The sequence below is a fragment of the Ambystoma mexicanum genome, chromosome 14 (assembly GCF_040938575.1).
Source record: "Ambystoma mexicanum isolate Mex_15411 chromosome 14, UKY_AmexF1_1, whole genome shotgun sequence".
NCBI lineage: Eukaryota > Metazoa > Chordata > Amphibia > Caudata > Ambystomatidae > Ambystoma > Ambystoma mexicanum.
The window spans coordinates 267,989,607-268,005,680 of record NC_090940.1 but is presented as its reverse complement, the minus strand read 5'-3'; the positions used below and the strand labels follow the sequence as shown (position 1 = coordinate 268,005,680).

General features: G+C 48.9%; 1 protein-coding gene across 6 annotated transcripts in view; it reads left to right on the top strand.

Moving 5' to 3' along the window:
* Positions 1-16,074, top strand: part of MDGA2 (MAM domain containing glycosylphosphatidylinositol anchor 2) — a 2,250,375-nt gene that overhangs the window by 1,195,535 nt on the left and 1,038,766 nt on the right. The window lies entirely within an intron of this gene.

The window sequence follows — 16,074 nt, the reverse complement described above, 5'->3', positions numbered from 1 at the left end:
CCCCATAGCTCATAAGTTTCTTACCCCCTTCCGTGCAGCAAATGCCACCTGCCCACGCGATACAGATACAGCCCTCTGGCTTTTTCTTGTAGCCTCATGTACAAACTCAAACTCCCCATAACTATACACACCCCAAACTCCCCACTTCCCTCCCCACCCTCTACCCATCCCTTCCCCAACACCACACTCCCCAACTGCTGCCCAGCTCCATCCATGGAACTCAGGCACCCCCACATCTAGCCCTGCAAGCACCAACCAATGCCCAGAGCTCAGTAGGGTGAAGTCGCCCTAATGGCCACTTTACTAAAGTTACTAAGTGGGGTAAAGAGATCCGCTCTGCAAGGCTCCCCTAAATACAGCAGTAGTCACAGTGCTCATAATATATTGTGCAACAGTCTGACCTCTGCCTAAGGCCGCTCAAGTGACTATAATCAAGTCCCAGAGACCTATTCCGCTCCATCGTGTAGCACCCTCCTCGTGCACTACTTATCTCCTCCATCTCCTCTTCCCGTCCGAACGTCAGGCTCCTGGGGACATCCCTGCACGTCGAGCCATCCCATGGCTTCCTCCGGAGTCTCAAAAAACAAAGTCTTGTGTTTGTGAAAAACCTTCAATTTCGCCGGGTACAGCAACATGTATTTATGGCCCGCCTCTCTGTCTCCGCTTTACCGTCCCAAAGTTCATGCGGCTACGCTGCACAGTCAGGGTATAGTCCGGGTAAGCCGTTATGTTTGCCGCTCCTCGTGTAATCGTTCCTCCCTTGCGGAAGTGTTCTAGTATCCTCTCCCGGTCCGGGTAATTAAGGATTTTGGCAATTACTGGCCTAGGTGGGTTTCCTGGCGGCGGCCTCCTTGTTAGAGCTCTATGCCCACGCTCCACCGTGAATCCTTGAGATAAGGCTCCTCCGGGTATCTCCTGCAACAGCATAGATTCGATGAACTCTGTGGGATCGTGGCCCTCCGATCCTTCTGGCAGGCCCACGATGTGAATGTTATTCCACCTCCTCCGCCCTGTTCTCCAAGTTGCCCACTCTCTGCACCAGGGCATGCAATTCGGCCTTTTGGGAGGCACAATCTGCTGTGTTCAGGCTCACCTCTTTCTCGAGGATCTCAGTGCGCTCCGCCAGGGACCTGACGTCCTGCCGGAGTAAATTCACCTCCTCCTGCACCTCACCGACCTTAAGGTCCAATGCCGTTTTCAACTCAGTTACGGCCAGCTCACGCTTCGCCTCCCAGGCCGCCTTCAAGTCCGCAATCGCAGCCAGGACCTCTTGGTTAGTACCCGTTGCAGGCATGCCGCCTGTAGGCGACTTATCCTTGCTCTTGGAACTTTCCGGACCAGGGGACGTCTTGGCGAAGTCGTCCAACGTGGGCTGCTTCGCCTTCGGTCTCACTGTTCTATTAGACATGGCCCAGGGGACCTGCGTTCCGCGCAAGTTACAAATGCGCAACAGTTCGCTTCTATCGCCCGACCACCGTGCGGCCTGCTCCTTCCTTTGTTCCGGTCGTTGATCAGTCATTTTGTTTTGTCTTCCGTCTCCGGCGCTCCTTATCTTTTTTGCACAAAACTCCACCACCATTCCTCCCACGTCTTCCAAAAGTTCACCAAGCGCAGTCAGACCATTCACACATCGACATGTGTGTTTTCAGCAGTCATAGGCACGTTGTTATGCACTATTTCGCCAGGATCATTTCAGGATCTCGGGAGCTCCTCCAGATCGCGTCCTCCTACATGCCCTCGTAGCCACGCCCTCACTGCATAGATAATTAGTGCTATCTTAGCAAATTGCAAAATTGTGGTAAGAAAATAGTTTGTCAATGCTTGGGCTGATCCAAAGGGTCCGGAGAGGGCAGGGGGGAATGGAGTTTACTCCAATCCTTCACCTTCACTCAGCGCACATACAGGAGTCAGGACAGTGGTGCTCACAAGGCTTACTTTTCAGATGTTCAACCAGAGTGCACGGTAAAATGTTGCATATGTACTGAAAAGACCCTGTTGCCCTGACATTTTACATCCACTCATAATTGAGAAAGGCATAGGTGTGATGCGGTGAAACAGAGCATTTTTGGAGATTGACCTGCCCGCAAAGTACCTTTGAACTTCTGTGTTCAGTCATAGCAAGGTCAGAATCTCTTATGTCTTATCCAAATGCTTTGGTATTTTCCATCCACATAGGTGCGAATGATGTTGTGAGAAACCAAAGGGTATCTCACCTGCTAGTCCCCGGGGGATTCCTCTCTCACGTGGCCAGGGCATGGCCATCGCCTTTGGATCCAGACTCTGGGGGTGAACCAGTGTGGGAGGATCACCTGGGTGAGGGATCTTCGGGAAGTGGGGGTTAGACAGCCGATGGTGAGTTGCAGTACTCACCCCTTTCCCGTACCCATGCCCCATCCTATTTTATAGGATTCCTCAATGTCCCAACTCCCCCCTTTTGGCACAAACACTGGGCCGGGGGCGACTGAGAGTGAATAGGCTAACCCTTACATATCTCATTGAACATGTCCTGGTAATCGTGTCAGGCAAAGTCAGGAATTTGACTTTCATCACATACATCTGATACCCATTGGCTCTCACCACACGGATAAAAGACAGAACATAGAGGCCCACTCTGAGCAAGGTGGAACACGATAAGGAGCAGTACTTCCAGGGCACCTACTGGAGCAGAATGACCGGCAGAGGGGCGAGAGTAAAGGGTAGAGAATCCCAAAATCTCCCTGCAGGAAGTTGTGGCCTTCGAAGAGCCATGAAGGATATGCAGAGAGAAATCCCAGACAAGAAGACTGCATTGTGTTTCAAGGACACCTGCGACCCTCCCGGGTGAACAACAGAGTTGGCGAGGCGAGAACAAGCCTGTGGTATTAACCTTGACTCGTGAATTAAAGCCGCAAAGACAAGGAAGGTATGCACACAGCCAGTGAGTTAGCGAACAACATGAAAGTCTGGTGTGTGTTAAGGAAAGATTGAAGTTGCAACAGTATATCTCACAATTGAAGACTGTGCGAGTGTTGAGAAGATGCGAAGGAAGGCAGACCTATGGTGAACTTTAAATTACTGATAACTGTAAAGCCAGTGATACAGAGTAGCGCAATGGTCCAGCGACAGGAAATAGCTCACTCCGAATGTCTCTGTGAACTGTTTGGTATCTTGTTGTAAAGCAGCAAAGTGAATGAACTCTGAAATACGCAATGGTCAAGATTAACCCTAGCGAAAAGGGAAGTTAAAAGGTGATTACTTTAAGACAAAGAGCTGAACTACCAAGACCAAAAGTTACTGTGGCAAATAAGTCAAAAGTGTGAGCTGAAGAGAAAGTCAGTGGTCCTGCAGAGGTCTATAGTAAAAGCCTTGCACAATCGAAAGTCTTTGACATCAGTGAAAGGTCTGAGCCTGACTGAGACTAGAAGCGTGAAATAATTTGGGGGAAGGGAACCCCTAATGGATGTGGATAAAGTGCAGGTAAGGGAATCCCTGCAAGTGCTGTGATTGCGAGATCTGAACCCGGCTGAGGGAGCTATACGGTTGAATCAGGTACTTTTTTGTTGAAAGGTCTCAGCCTGACTGAGGGAGACCTTTTGTTGAACTGTGAAAGAACATTTTGAAAGCTGAAATAAGTGACTTTAACATGGAAGGCCAAGCAGGGCTTGATCTACGTTTTGAACTGCCTTTGTTTTAAGAACCTGATCCAGAGTGTGTCATATTATTTACAGGACCGCTTTACTCCGTGCTGTCGAACATGGGGAGGAGAGCTGACAACACCATTGTGATCCTTTGTTATAACAATGATTTTCCTTTGCATACATATTCACTTTTTGTATAAGAGCTAGGTGAGGAATTAGGTTTTGTTAGTATAGGCCATTTTGATTTGATAAAGACTGACTAGGACTCTGTTTTCTTTATTATTTGATGGTAGATAATACTCCTATCATAGCTGTAGGGCAAAACAGGAGTTTCTCTAAACCCTGAACAAGGTTTTGAAACTTGTACCTCTTGTCTCAGTGTCATACTTGTGATACCATGCCTCCCTTACAATGTAAAAATCCCAAACTTGATGGAGAAAGGAGGCAATTACAATCTTCCTCAGCCTTGTTTGCAGCTCCACTGGAATATGCAACAATGGTGGTCATCATTCTAAGTTCCCAACCATTCACAGCTAGGCAATAATGCTGCATGATTACATCCTGCTATGTGTGTTTGGGCAGACTGGGTAATGTTCAGTGTGCTAGACAGTGTCACTGTATCGCCCAGTGAGATTTGGTGCACTATTGGTTGTTTAATAGTCCAATAAATGGACCATACCACATTCACCTTTTATTTGTGGGTTTTGGTAGGCTGTGGGAATAGAAATGTACCATGCATGTTTACAGAGAGAACACACAACCTGAGTTCTAGAGTAGTTCTCATAGATTTTGACAGAGTGCGTTGATGGTTCTTGCCAGAGATCTTTTTTAATTATGTTCCTCCTTGTGTCTGCTGTATGTTTCCTAGGCCCCCTTCATTACATTTCCTTTTTACTCCAAACCCCCAAAAGGTTGTCCCTGTCCTTTCCCTTTCCTTTTTACCTTTTTGTGACCCAAATAAGTTTAAAAACCAAAAAACAAAGAAAGCCCTTTTGTTATCCTTATCCCATTTGTCTGTGAGTCCATACTAGACCATTGTGTGATTGCTCCATTGTTTTCTCTTACTTTGCTTTAGCCACAAAAATGAAAGAGCCAACTATTACAACGGATTCCTGTTTTATTCAAGATAGAATAACCTCTGTATTGGTGTGTGGTGGAGCATCTTCCCTGCTTTAGAAGTGGCAGACATGACAGCAACATAGGGTTTGCCACTGCCACAGGAGGATATATCAAAGGGTTGGATGAAATATGTAGGGCTAGTGCAGGAAGTCTATTGCTAGAGATGGTGGTTATGACTGGGGAAGACTGGCATGCAACACTCCCCTTAATGAAAGTAGAGGGCATTGCAATTTGAAATCCACTATAGTTGCTGGACAATGCCCTAACCATTTTTGTTTTAGAAATTGGAGAGGACCTAGTGGTGAGCCAAGGGGGTTAATCTGAGGTGTAGGACTGCACAGATACAGACCAAGAGAGGGAGTCGAACTAGGAGGTGACTGACGACCAAGAAGTGGAGGAGACAGAAATTGTCCCCCAACAGATGTCTCGGGAAGAGGGAGGGACTGAGGCCTCCATATTTGTTCTTTCTTTTGAAGAGTGAGAAAGGATGGCACAAGCATCCCTTGTCACGTGCATTAGGGGACCTCCTGACTACGGGTCCAGACAGTGCTTTGAGAAACCTAGGGGTATTCTCCCATTTGGTCCCAGAGAATCCTCTATTCGGGTGGCCAGGCATGGCCATCGTCTTTGGATCCAGAGCCTGGGGGTGGACCAGTGTCGGAGGATCGCCCGGGTAGGGGAGTCCTTGGTCATTCTCATGGGAATACCCAAGGCAAAACACGATATCCGCCTCTCACCCGCTATCCACAACCACACAACCCCTCTGTCATTTTGGGGTATTTTCCAACAGACAACAGCTGCCCACCCCCCACCCCCATTTTTGCATAATAATGAGAAGAAGAAGAGGCAACCTGGAGGGGTGAGGATTACCAGTGAAAAACCCAATAAGACACAGAAGACGGACTACAACACTCTGACAACAGTCTGTCCCCTTAATGAAGACAGGCAAGGTCAGGCAGACTCAAACCTAATCACACACATGCTGCCCATTAACCTCACACAGGTGAGTAAAGAGAGGCTGCTGAGAGAGAACGGTCAGATGCAGTTGGGAGAGCAAGAGGAAGGCTGCAAGGCAGAGACCGGCAGAGGATCCCTCTTCAATTCCCAAACACCAAAACAAGCTGGGAATATTGTCTGGAGCTGAGAAACCAAGAGGCTAGGAGCTGCCAGGTGAATACAGAGGACAGCGTGCAGCCACGCTGGTCCAGGGAAAAGGAAGGGCTGCAGCTTGTCACAGGAGCTGTGCCTCCTACGTGTTGGATTCAGGCAGCCAGGACCTTGCTGTTGAGCTCGGTACAACTGCTTGTTCCCTTGGGACCAGTGTCGACCCCAAGGATGAAGAGGGGCAGGTGGTGAGACCCTGACATCATTCCCATGCTTAAGGACGGAGCCGCTGACCTTGCAATGCTGCCCGTTGAGTCTGATCAAAAGAGAGAGTTATGGAGACTCGGATCGAGCAGGTGAGAAGTGGAGCACGTGAGGGAAGGCACCAAGTAAAGCAGGCAAGTGGCTCGAACCCAAAAAGGGGTGAAGGTTGGTGAAAAGTGCATTTTGGGACATGAAGTCCAAAAACTTTAAAACTTTGTAAATTAAGTTGGTCCGAGCACAGCCGAGGGAGATCAGCCAAGATCTTTTTGTTAAAGCAAGTTTAAGTTGAATTGAAATTGATCCGGCCTGACAGAGTAAGACTAATTGAACATTCTCTTAAGAGGATCTGAGCCGGGGTGAGGGGGATCCGGGTTGAACCGTGAATAACCTGAGAAAGTGATACCTGAAAGATAATAAGAGCCAAAGTAACAAAGTGACCCCGTGTGACTGAACAATATATCAGAGGTCTCTGTAAAATGAAAGCAAAGTCCCTGAAATGAAGGGAAGTGATGTGAACACTGAAAAGCAAACTAAACTAAAAGCCAAAACAGGGAAACCACTAAATAGAAGAAAAGTGAATAGAATACTCAAAAAGGCTTGTTTGAAACAGAACTGAATGTAAAGTAAAAGGAATTGATCTTAAGAAATACAAGTACCAGAATGCAGCAGTGTCGAAGTGGTGATGTATGGGACTAAAGCAAAGTCGTATAGTTTTGAAAGTCTCTAACAGTAAAGCAAAGTAAATCTGTAAGTAAGAAGGTTGGGGAAGGAGATCCCATTTCAACTGTGTAAGCCTGAAAAAGAAGCAAACTTTAAATATTATTTTGCACTCAATGGTATTCTACGAATAAGAGACTTTCAAGGGGATGGAGACTTTGCCACAGAAGGCTTTGGTATTTGTTCTGAACTGTATCCTCGTGCTATAGAAGCCAGAGACTGTGCTAAGCTTGAGTGTACCGCCTTGCCCCGTGCTGAAAACGTGGGGAAGGGAGGCTAATGGCCTTAACATCCTGACGTATCATTTGGTGAACACTTCTTTCTTTTTCGTAGCATTGTTTCCCACGCTATTTGTATTTAGAGGGAAGGATTGGCAATAGGTTTATTAGTATGGGCTCTTTTATTTTGACAAGACACTACTAGGACTCAGTTATTATTATTTAATGGTCGTAGCTTGCTCCCATCTGTAGATTTAGGATTAGATAGGCGTTTTTCAAACCTTTTTTTAAGTTCAATAAACGGCCTTGAACTGTTTTCACTTGTGTCTGTCTTACTGTTGTAGCCATGCCTGTTACAGTGCCCACCTTAAAATGTGCTCAGGAGCACTTAGGTTTCCATAGGTAAAGACATGGGGCAGGAAGGCATTGTGTTTTATAGCCTATTCAAAACACTGGTGAGCCAGAGTAAACCTGTGCAAAAGAACATTGAATGTGCACCAAAATACACACGAACATTGAATGGCCGTATGGCCTGACAAGTCATATTGCATTTAGTTCAGATTTAACAGACCACTCATCCAGTGAATCATCCCGCAGCTGGGACGTCAATGAGGGAGTATCCTCACAGGAGGATATACTGCCCACCACCGGTACTGGACACAAGCCACTGATCCACCTGCACTCTTTGCTTCCCCAAGGTCGTCAGCCCTCGATGAATATTGTTTCAGCACCACCACCATGTGTCAGAGGGTCCCAATAATTTGCACAGACCACTTATTTGCACCACCAAATGCAGAGTTGAACAGGGGTTGAATGCAATAGAGAAAGGTGTGAATAAGTAATTAGAGGGAAGTCCTAATCGAGACAGAAATGAAATTAAAAGACAAAACATTGTCCCACATGGTTGCAATTTGCAAACTTAAGTTGCTATGGCACTGCAATAAAACATTAAGATTGCAAAAATCCAATGAATCATTTTCACTTGTTACTGTACAGTTGCATTTTTCAAGCCAGCGTGACATGAACCTCCCGACTTATTCCATCTTCTGTCATGGATGTAAGAAAAAACAGTTAACATCATTATGACCCTGCAGGTCCGGAAAGAACGGTGGTGGTAAAACCGCTGCCACCGTTCCTCTGGACTGGCTGGTTAAGAGTCCTGCAGGTGAGAGGTGTCACTCCCGCTAGGTCTGACCTGGCGGGTTTAACACCACCCGCTTGCAGGCCGACATGGAAACACCGGCTCTGTCATAGACGGAACCAGTGTTTCCATTGTCCCCATCCCCATGGAGTCCTATGGGGCTCCATGGGAATGGGGACTTACACAATTCTGCCTCTGGAATTCCCAGGTCACCGGGGTTGTAATGTCCCGGTGATTCCAGGAATCACAGAGGCGGAATGGTAATACGGGTCTGGCGGTAACCTGCCGGTTTTTCCGGCTCGGTTACCACCGGACTCGTAATGAGGCCCAATGTGTATTTGGCATGGTGTTGATGTACAGACAGCACATCAACTCACCAGTGAATCCAATATCTATATTACGTAGGCAGATATGAGCCTTTAAAGAAGGGTGAGATGCAATGCTTAATTTGTGGGGGCGTTTGCTAGGGCTCTGCCCTGGCACTTATGTTTGAGTCCTGGCATTTATTGTCGCAGACCCACTTTAATTATGAGGTGGTGGTGATAGTCCGCACATCCACTAACCACAATGAGCAGGCGTGACCTGTAGTGTAACAGACTTGCCACCATTATGGTGCCCTTGAGAGGGAGTTTTCACCACAGAAATCGGGAGAAGGCCTTTTTCCCCATAGGATTTCATTGGGGGATATAGTTTTAGGCACCTAAATTGGGCGGGCCGGGTTGGCATGAATGGTGAAACCCCAAATATGTCCGCACTGTGGGGAGACGCTATGGGCGGTGAAAGCAGTGGTAGGGAACTGCCCACCCCCAGTGTCATAGGAATGCTGAAAATATTTGGGCCCTGGCACTTCATTTTATACAAATTAAGCACTGTGATAATACATAACTTATTTGTAGGCTACTTTTTAAACATCAGACTTGGGTAGTTCTGCAAATGTTCCATCTTGTGCTGATTGTTGGCCTGCTGCTGACAATGTGTTTGTTTTCTAAAGCAACTGTTTAGATGTTTGCAAGTTGGAACAAGCTAAAGAAAACAGTTCTTTACATTCCTAGAATATGACAATGCACCACAGCAAATTATTGACTTTGAAAGTTGCCTCAGGTGTTTCTCGTTGTTGTACTCTCAGCACTACCAGGGACTAGAGTGGGCAAACAATACTATCTTTTGTGGCTTTTGTTTCACAAAGGGAAGTGACAAAATTGACAATGACCCTACTTGATATTTCCTGTTGGAAGGGTGCTCTCTGTGGTGGAGGATTAGAAGGAGGAGGTGGACGGGTTGTATACTAATTGACCTTTTCACAAATGACCTCAGGAGAATTGACCTCGGGAGAATTTACCTAATTTAGAAGGTCAATTAGGACATAAATGCGGGGGGAAACCCCCCGCAACCCCCAACCCAATCAAAACCCCCGCAACCCCTCACCCAATCCCCTTATATTATTTATAATCCAAAACCAACACAGTACATATATAAAAGAACTAAAATAATATAAAGGTCAATTGTGCAGAAGGTTAATTAGGACCACTATAATTAGGTCAATTGTGAAAAAGGTCAATTGTAAAAGGTCAATTTGGGCAATACCGGTGGACGCTGTAGACAAAGGGCCTCATTACGAGTAGTCTGGCTAAAACAGGTTAATTACCGCCATGCCGGTAAGAGCGGGTCCGTGCTCGTATGAACCCGCCAATAGCGGGTGATTACGAGTGCGTGAGCACGCACGAACCCCCATGCCGGTAATGGCAATACCGGCATGGCGCTAAAGGCCCTCCAACCCCCCTTATAGCGGCATCGCGGGACCCGCCGATACCAGCACCGCCTCGGAGCAACCCCTAAATACCGGCACGGTAATACCTCAGTGCTAATACCGGGGTCGCAAAACCGGACCCGGAAATAACGTCATAGCGCAGGAACTGGAAATGGACCGGCCACCATCTTTAGAAACACAATCCATTGCTATCCTCCCTAACCACCAGTCTTTTCTTGTCGTGCTGCGTCAGAAAACCCTGAGGATGTCCAAGGCCACCCGGAAGATGACCCCCAGGAAGCAGAAACAGTGATTCTCTGACGCTGAGCTCAACATGCTGGCGGACACTCTGGGTGCACATGCAGACATAATTAAATCAAATGACATGAAGCATGCTGCCCAGATGAAGAAAAAGCAAATGTGGCAGGAGGTTGCCCAGACGGTGTCGGCCGTGGGGACCACCCCACGTACTGTGCGTGACTGCCGCAAGAGGTGGGATGACCTCCGCTTGAGGGTGAGGAACATCCTGGCAGTCAACAGGAGGGCGGCCATGGTGTCAGGCGGGGGGCCGCAAAGCTGATGCCATGGGAGGAGACTGCCAGCTCATTCATTGATCCCGAGTCAATAGAGGGATTTGGAGAGATGGAGATTGGCGCCGCATCATCCCCAGAAGGGGAAACCATGACGTATCACAAGTGACATGGAAGTGAGACTAGGCAAGCCAATGCATGTCCCAGACCCACATCAACATATCCAGTCAAGAATGCGTGCCACACCCTGCCACACACATATGCATGCTGAGTGCCAATCCCAATACCAACCCACAGGCAACATAACACGACCGTGCCCATGTAACCCAACACACAGACCCCATATCAATGGCATGCCACCTGCCATGCATTGATAGCCTTGAAAACAAATAAGAGACTGGATCGGGCTAATTTATAGACTGCTGGATTCAGCCCTTAGCTCGCAAATGGACAATCAAAAACTAAAGAACCCAACAGTCTTCCTCCCTCTTCCTCTTCAATCCATCAATTGCCCGACTCGGTCCATGTACCAAATAGGTGCGCAGTCAAAGAATATCTTTAAAACATGTATAATTTATTTAGTCGCATTGATAGCCTACATGCCCCCTCAGAACACCAATTGCCACACCCCTGTAATAAATGGATGCATGAATATATGAATATATCACAGCGCAATAGTATGTCGCTGGCATGTGACACCATCACTGATGACCTGCATCTCTTCTAACCCCCCAGGCACCGATGAGGAAGATGCCAGTCAGGAGAGGGGTGCAAGGGCATCAACATCACGCCATGGGACAAGGGACGCCGCCACCACCCCCCAGCCAGAGAAACAGGCCAGAGCAACAGGCAGTGTGCCAGACTGGGTTGAAACCCAGCAATAAACACCTGCTGCCAGTGTGGGCCACACACATCAAGACCAGCAGCAGCCACCCACAACAGTGGGAGGGGTTTCCATTCCTGCACCACCAACCACCGCGACATTGTGGATGCAACTGTGGACACCGAGGGTGTCAGTCGTGTCCACTACACCCAACCCAAGCCCCCTGACCACCCTCCCACCCCATATGGAAGCCGACAGCAGTGACAATCCCTGCCTCGAAGAGGACAGCACCCAGGATGTGGGCCCCATGCATGCACCATCCACCACTCCGGCTACCACCACCCCGGCTACCACCGCTTCAGCCACCACCACTCCAGCCACCAGCACTCCAGCTACCACCAACATCTTTGAGGCTCGTCTGTCGAGGGTGGAGTCAATGCTTGATCTCATGCGGCAGTATATTGCCGATGGGGAGGACACTAGGAGGGCCATTTCTAATGCCATTGGGGAGACCACAGCGGCCATCGCTGCGAACACTGCTGCCGTTAACGCGTCTGCAATCCTCATGAGGGACTGTCTGGGGGCAGTAACTCAAGTCCGAACGTCCATCCTGCTCCATATGCAGCGACCACGCCTTGGAGCAGGCATGGAACCTGCCTCTGACACCTCCTCCGCTACAACACCTGCACCCTCAGCCCCCACAAGCCCTGTGCGGATGACCCGGAGGAGTGCACGGCACTCGGAGATGCCACCCCCGGATAACAAAAAGGCCAAGAAGTAGAGTGGCCAGACAATGGGAGTGGGACACATGGATGTTGGTGAAGGGAACATTTATTTGAGTACATTTGGGGACATTTGGGGTTTATAGGGTGGGTTAGGGAATTCACTGGGGGTTATTGGGGTTTGTAGGGTGGGTTAGGGAGTTCACTGGGGGTTGGGGGGCAGTGTTCACATTGTTGCCTGTTTGATAAATACACCCGTTGTGTGCAAAAAATTCAATGGCTGGACATTCTTCATTTTGTGCATGTTCATTTAATGTGTGATGGTGTTCAGTGGCCAACTCCCAACAATTCAAATGTGCATGTACACATGGAGCAAGTGTGTCACTGACACATGTCTATCATAGTCCCTGTGTTTCAGAAGTATTCGTGAATTAGTGCTTGGCGTACAGCATGGCTATCCCGTGCATCACGTACTGGCAGGGGGGCTACTTCACCTCCGTCTCCATCCTCATCATCCTCACCCGGGCCATGCATGTCAATGTCAGGTGGCAGTGGTACATTTCTCAGGAGGCACATGTTGTGCAGCATGACACAGGCCATGGTGATCTTTGCCACCTTCTCAGGCCTATATAGGAGTGCCCCACCAGACCTACTGAGGCAGCAGAACTGCGCCTTCAACAGGCCAAAGGTCTGCTCAATCACAACACGGGTATGGGTGTGCACACGATTGTACTCCTCTTCATGGCTGTTCTGCGGGTTCCGCACAGGGGTAAGTAGCCACGGCCTCAAGGGATATCCTCCATCACCTGCAAGCAGATAGAAATAGGTGTGTGTCACTCTGAGCTGCCACCTTCAGGGAGTACAGTCATGACGGCAGCTATTTGGTGTGGGCATGCACATGTCCCTGTACGCATGCAAAAATGTCACCTAGATGCAATCTATACTGTCATGAGGTGTGGTAGTCTGGATGGCGTTCAATAGATGATGCAGGGTGTAATCATGCATGCTGAGGCAGATGTGCTGTGGTAGTTCAACAATGTTTAGCCTCCAATGCATGCTGTTCATTCTTCTCTTCACTATGCATGGTCACACTGACCACATTGCCACAGTTGCCATCCTGTTCATTCATGCATTGCTTGCCATCACCATGGTGGCCTGGTTGTGCCTCTTACTTGGTGTGATCGATATGCATAATTTGTGAAATGTGGCCCAGTGATGTGTCATGTTCCGTTTGGCCGGTTCAGGTCAGGAGTGTTTAGCTCTCCATGCATTCTCCAATCATCGGCAATTGCCACCCAGGTGGAGTGTGCCCCCCCTTTCCCACACAGGTGGAGTATGCCCCCCCCTTTCCCACCCTGGTGGATTATGCCCCCCCTTTCCCACCCAGGTGGAGTATGCCCTCCCCCTTTCCCACCCAGGTGGAGTATGCCCTCCCCCTTTCCCACCCAGGTGGAGTATGCCCCCCCTTTCTCAACCAGGTGGAGTATGCCCCCCCTTATGCACCCCTACACATCAGTACCCCAAAGCACTGCCATGGGACAGTTGTGCAACTCACCAAGCAGCCAGGCACGTGGTCCAGCATGTCGCTCCATGTGACGGGGTAACGTGGAGTTGCGCAGTACCATGGCATCATGTGTTGATCCGGGAAATCGGGCGCAGCAATGTGTGATGATCTTGCTGGAGTCACATACCATTTGCACATTGATGGAGTGGTATTGCTTGCGATTGCGGTACACCGCCTCTATGGCATGGGGGGACTACCAATTCCACATGGGTGCAGTCGAGGGCACCAACACAATTGGACATATCTGCCAGTGCTTGGAAGCCTACTTTGGTGTCGGCTATCTCCTGGGCAGTCCGTGGTAGGGATATGTGGCTGCTTGTGTGCTTCAGGAGGGCATCCAGCACTTGGTTCAGCATGTGTGAAAATAGTGGCTGTGACATGCCATGCAGCTGGCCCACTGTGTGTTGGTAGGTGCCTGTGGCCAGGAAGTGGAGCACAGACACCACCTTTAGTAGCGGGGGGATGGCAGTGTGTATTTCTATGAGGCTGCCAATGTCATTCTGTATCATGTCCACTGTGGTAGTGATGATGTCACGGTCCAACCGGTACAGGGTGTGGATCTGCCCAGGGATTAGGTTAAAAGGGCTGGATCTGGTGCGAGGGATTGGTGGTTGCCTACAAGGCACTGCTGGCTGCACTGGTGGTAATTGCTGGGCCTGTCTCACCCTCCTTCTCCTCCTGCGTCTCCTCTGTGCTGCCTGTTGTTGCTGCTGTAGCTGTTGTCGTTGTTGCTGTTGTTGCTGTAGTTGTAGCAGTATGGGCATGTCCTCCAGCGCCATGATTGCAACAGCTAGTGGTAGCATTTTGGTGTTGGAAGGGGTGTGGTGTGTGGGTGTGCTCATTTTATACTGGCCCAGCCTCCATTGACTCCACCTGTGGGGATTGTGTGCTCCTGTGGCAGTTGCCTTGTATCCTGATTGCTGTTTGCGGGTGGTCCGCGATGCCTGTATGGGTGGCATCGTACAGCCCGTGGATACCGGCTTCGTGATGCCGGTATTTGCATGTCCGCGTGGGTTGGGATTACCTCCTATTACCGGCATGCTGGCATTTGCTCCCCGGAGGGGCGCGTGTACGCGGCCATGCCGCTATTAGTGGCACCGTTATTTGGGGTGCCGCTAATAGCGGGTTGGCGGGTCGTGATACACCGGAGCGGTAAGCGAGGCCGGTAATCCATTACCGGCATCGTTTTTCGCTTACCGGCAACCTCGGAATGAGGCCCAATGTATTGTTAATTTAAAGTAAAATAAGGCCTGTATTTCCCTATGACTATGCAGTGTTCCTTACCTATTTTACTAACTAGGGTGCTCATCAGTCAGTGTGAATTAGGCAATAAGCCCAGAAACTGCGGGCCATAGTTGTAGGCCTGAGCGTAGCGAGGGCCTTAACGAAGACCCCAGGGCATTACCGCATGTGGTAATGGCTCGCAGTAAAGGGGCTTATTGCCATTAGTACCCCGGCCCGTTAGACCGGGTACTAAAGGCATGTTTTTCTGTTCCGAAACGCTGCAGCATTTGGGAACAGAAAAAATAAAAATGTCAAAAAATTGGCACCTGTGATGGGAAAACAAAGTCCATTTTCCCTTTCCATTGTGGCCATTGAAAAAATGGGAAAGAAGTAAACAAATAAAATGTCCACCATGCGAAGGGAGAAGGGACTACATGTAGGCCTTTCTCCCTTTCCATGGCGACCTTTAAAAAAAATAGGAAAAAAGTAAACAGATAAAATGGCAGCCATGAGAAGGGAGAAGGGACGACATGTCCCTTCTTCCTTTCCATAATGGCCTGTCGCAGATCGGGAGCGGACGTGCTGGGGACCGAAGTATTCCCAGCGCCTCCGATTTCGAAATGGACAAAAAAGGTGGTAACTGGCGGTGGGAGGGCATTGAGGGAATTCTGTGAATGGGTGTAGGGGGGTTGGGCAACGGGAGATAATTTACCTAACGATGGGAGATGGCGGCCGCGGACCGTGACGGGGCTCAGGGCAGAGGGATTACCATGTGGTAATGCCTGCATTCTGAGCCTCCCCATTGGCTGGGAGGCCGCCACACCCCCCTTGGCGGGTACTATCAAAAACTATCAAAAACAAGTACGCCCACTTTCCAAATCAAACCTATCTGACCCTATCACTAATATAACTAAGGCCAGGCGAATGTCTCCCTTCTCCTGTTGCTGTGTTTTATCACAGGGTTTTCTTGATTCTATTCCACTCAGTGGACTTCATGATAAGCTCTGGTTATTCTCTGGATTAGGTTCTTTTCTTTTAGGGGACTGGTATTTCACCTACCTCTTTCCTAGAGATTGTCTTAGTTTTCTTCAGGTTCCTTCTCTCGCTCATCAACATATGGGTTATCCTTTCCCTTTTCCCAAGGTAACACGTTTCCAACTTTTTTTCTCTCCCCCTTAGTGGTTTTTGTGTTCTCCTGATCTCATTAACACAGTTTTGGTTTATCAGATTATTTCCACTTCTTTTTGCATTAGAACTGGGACGAGTTTTGTTTAATTTTGAGTA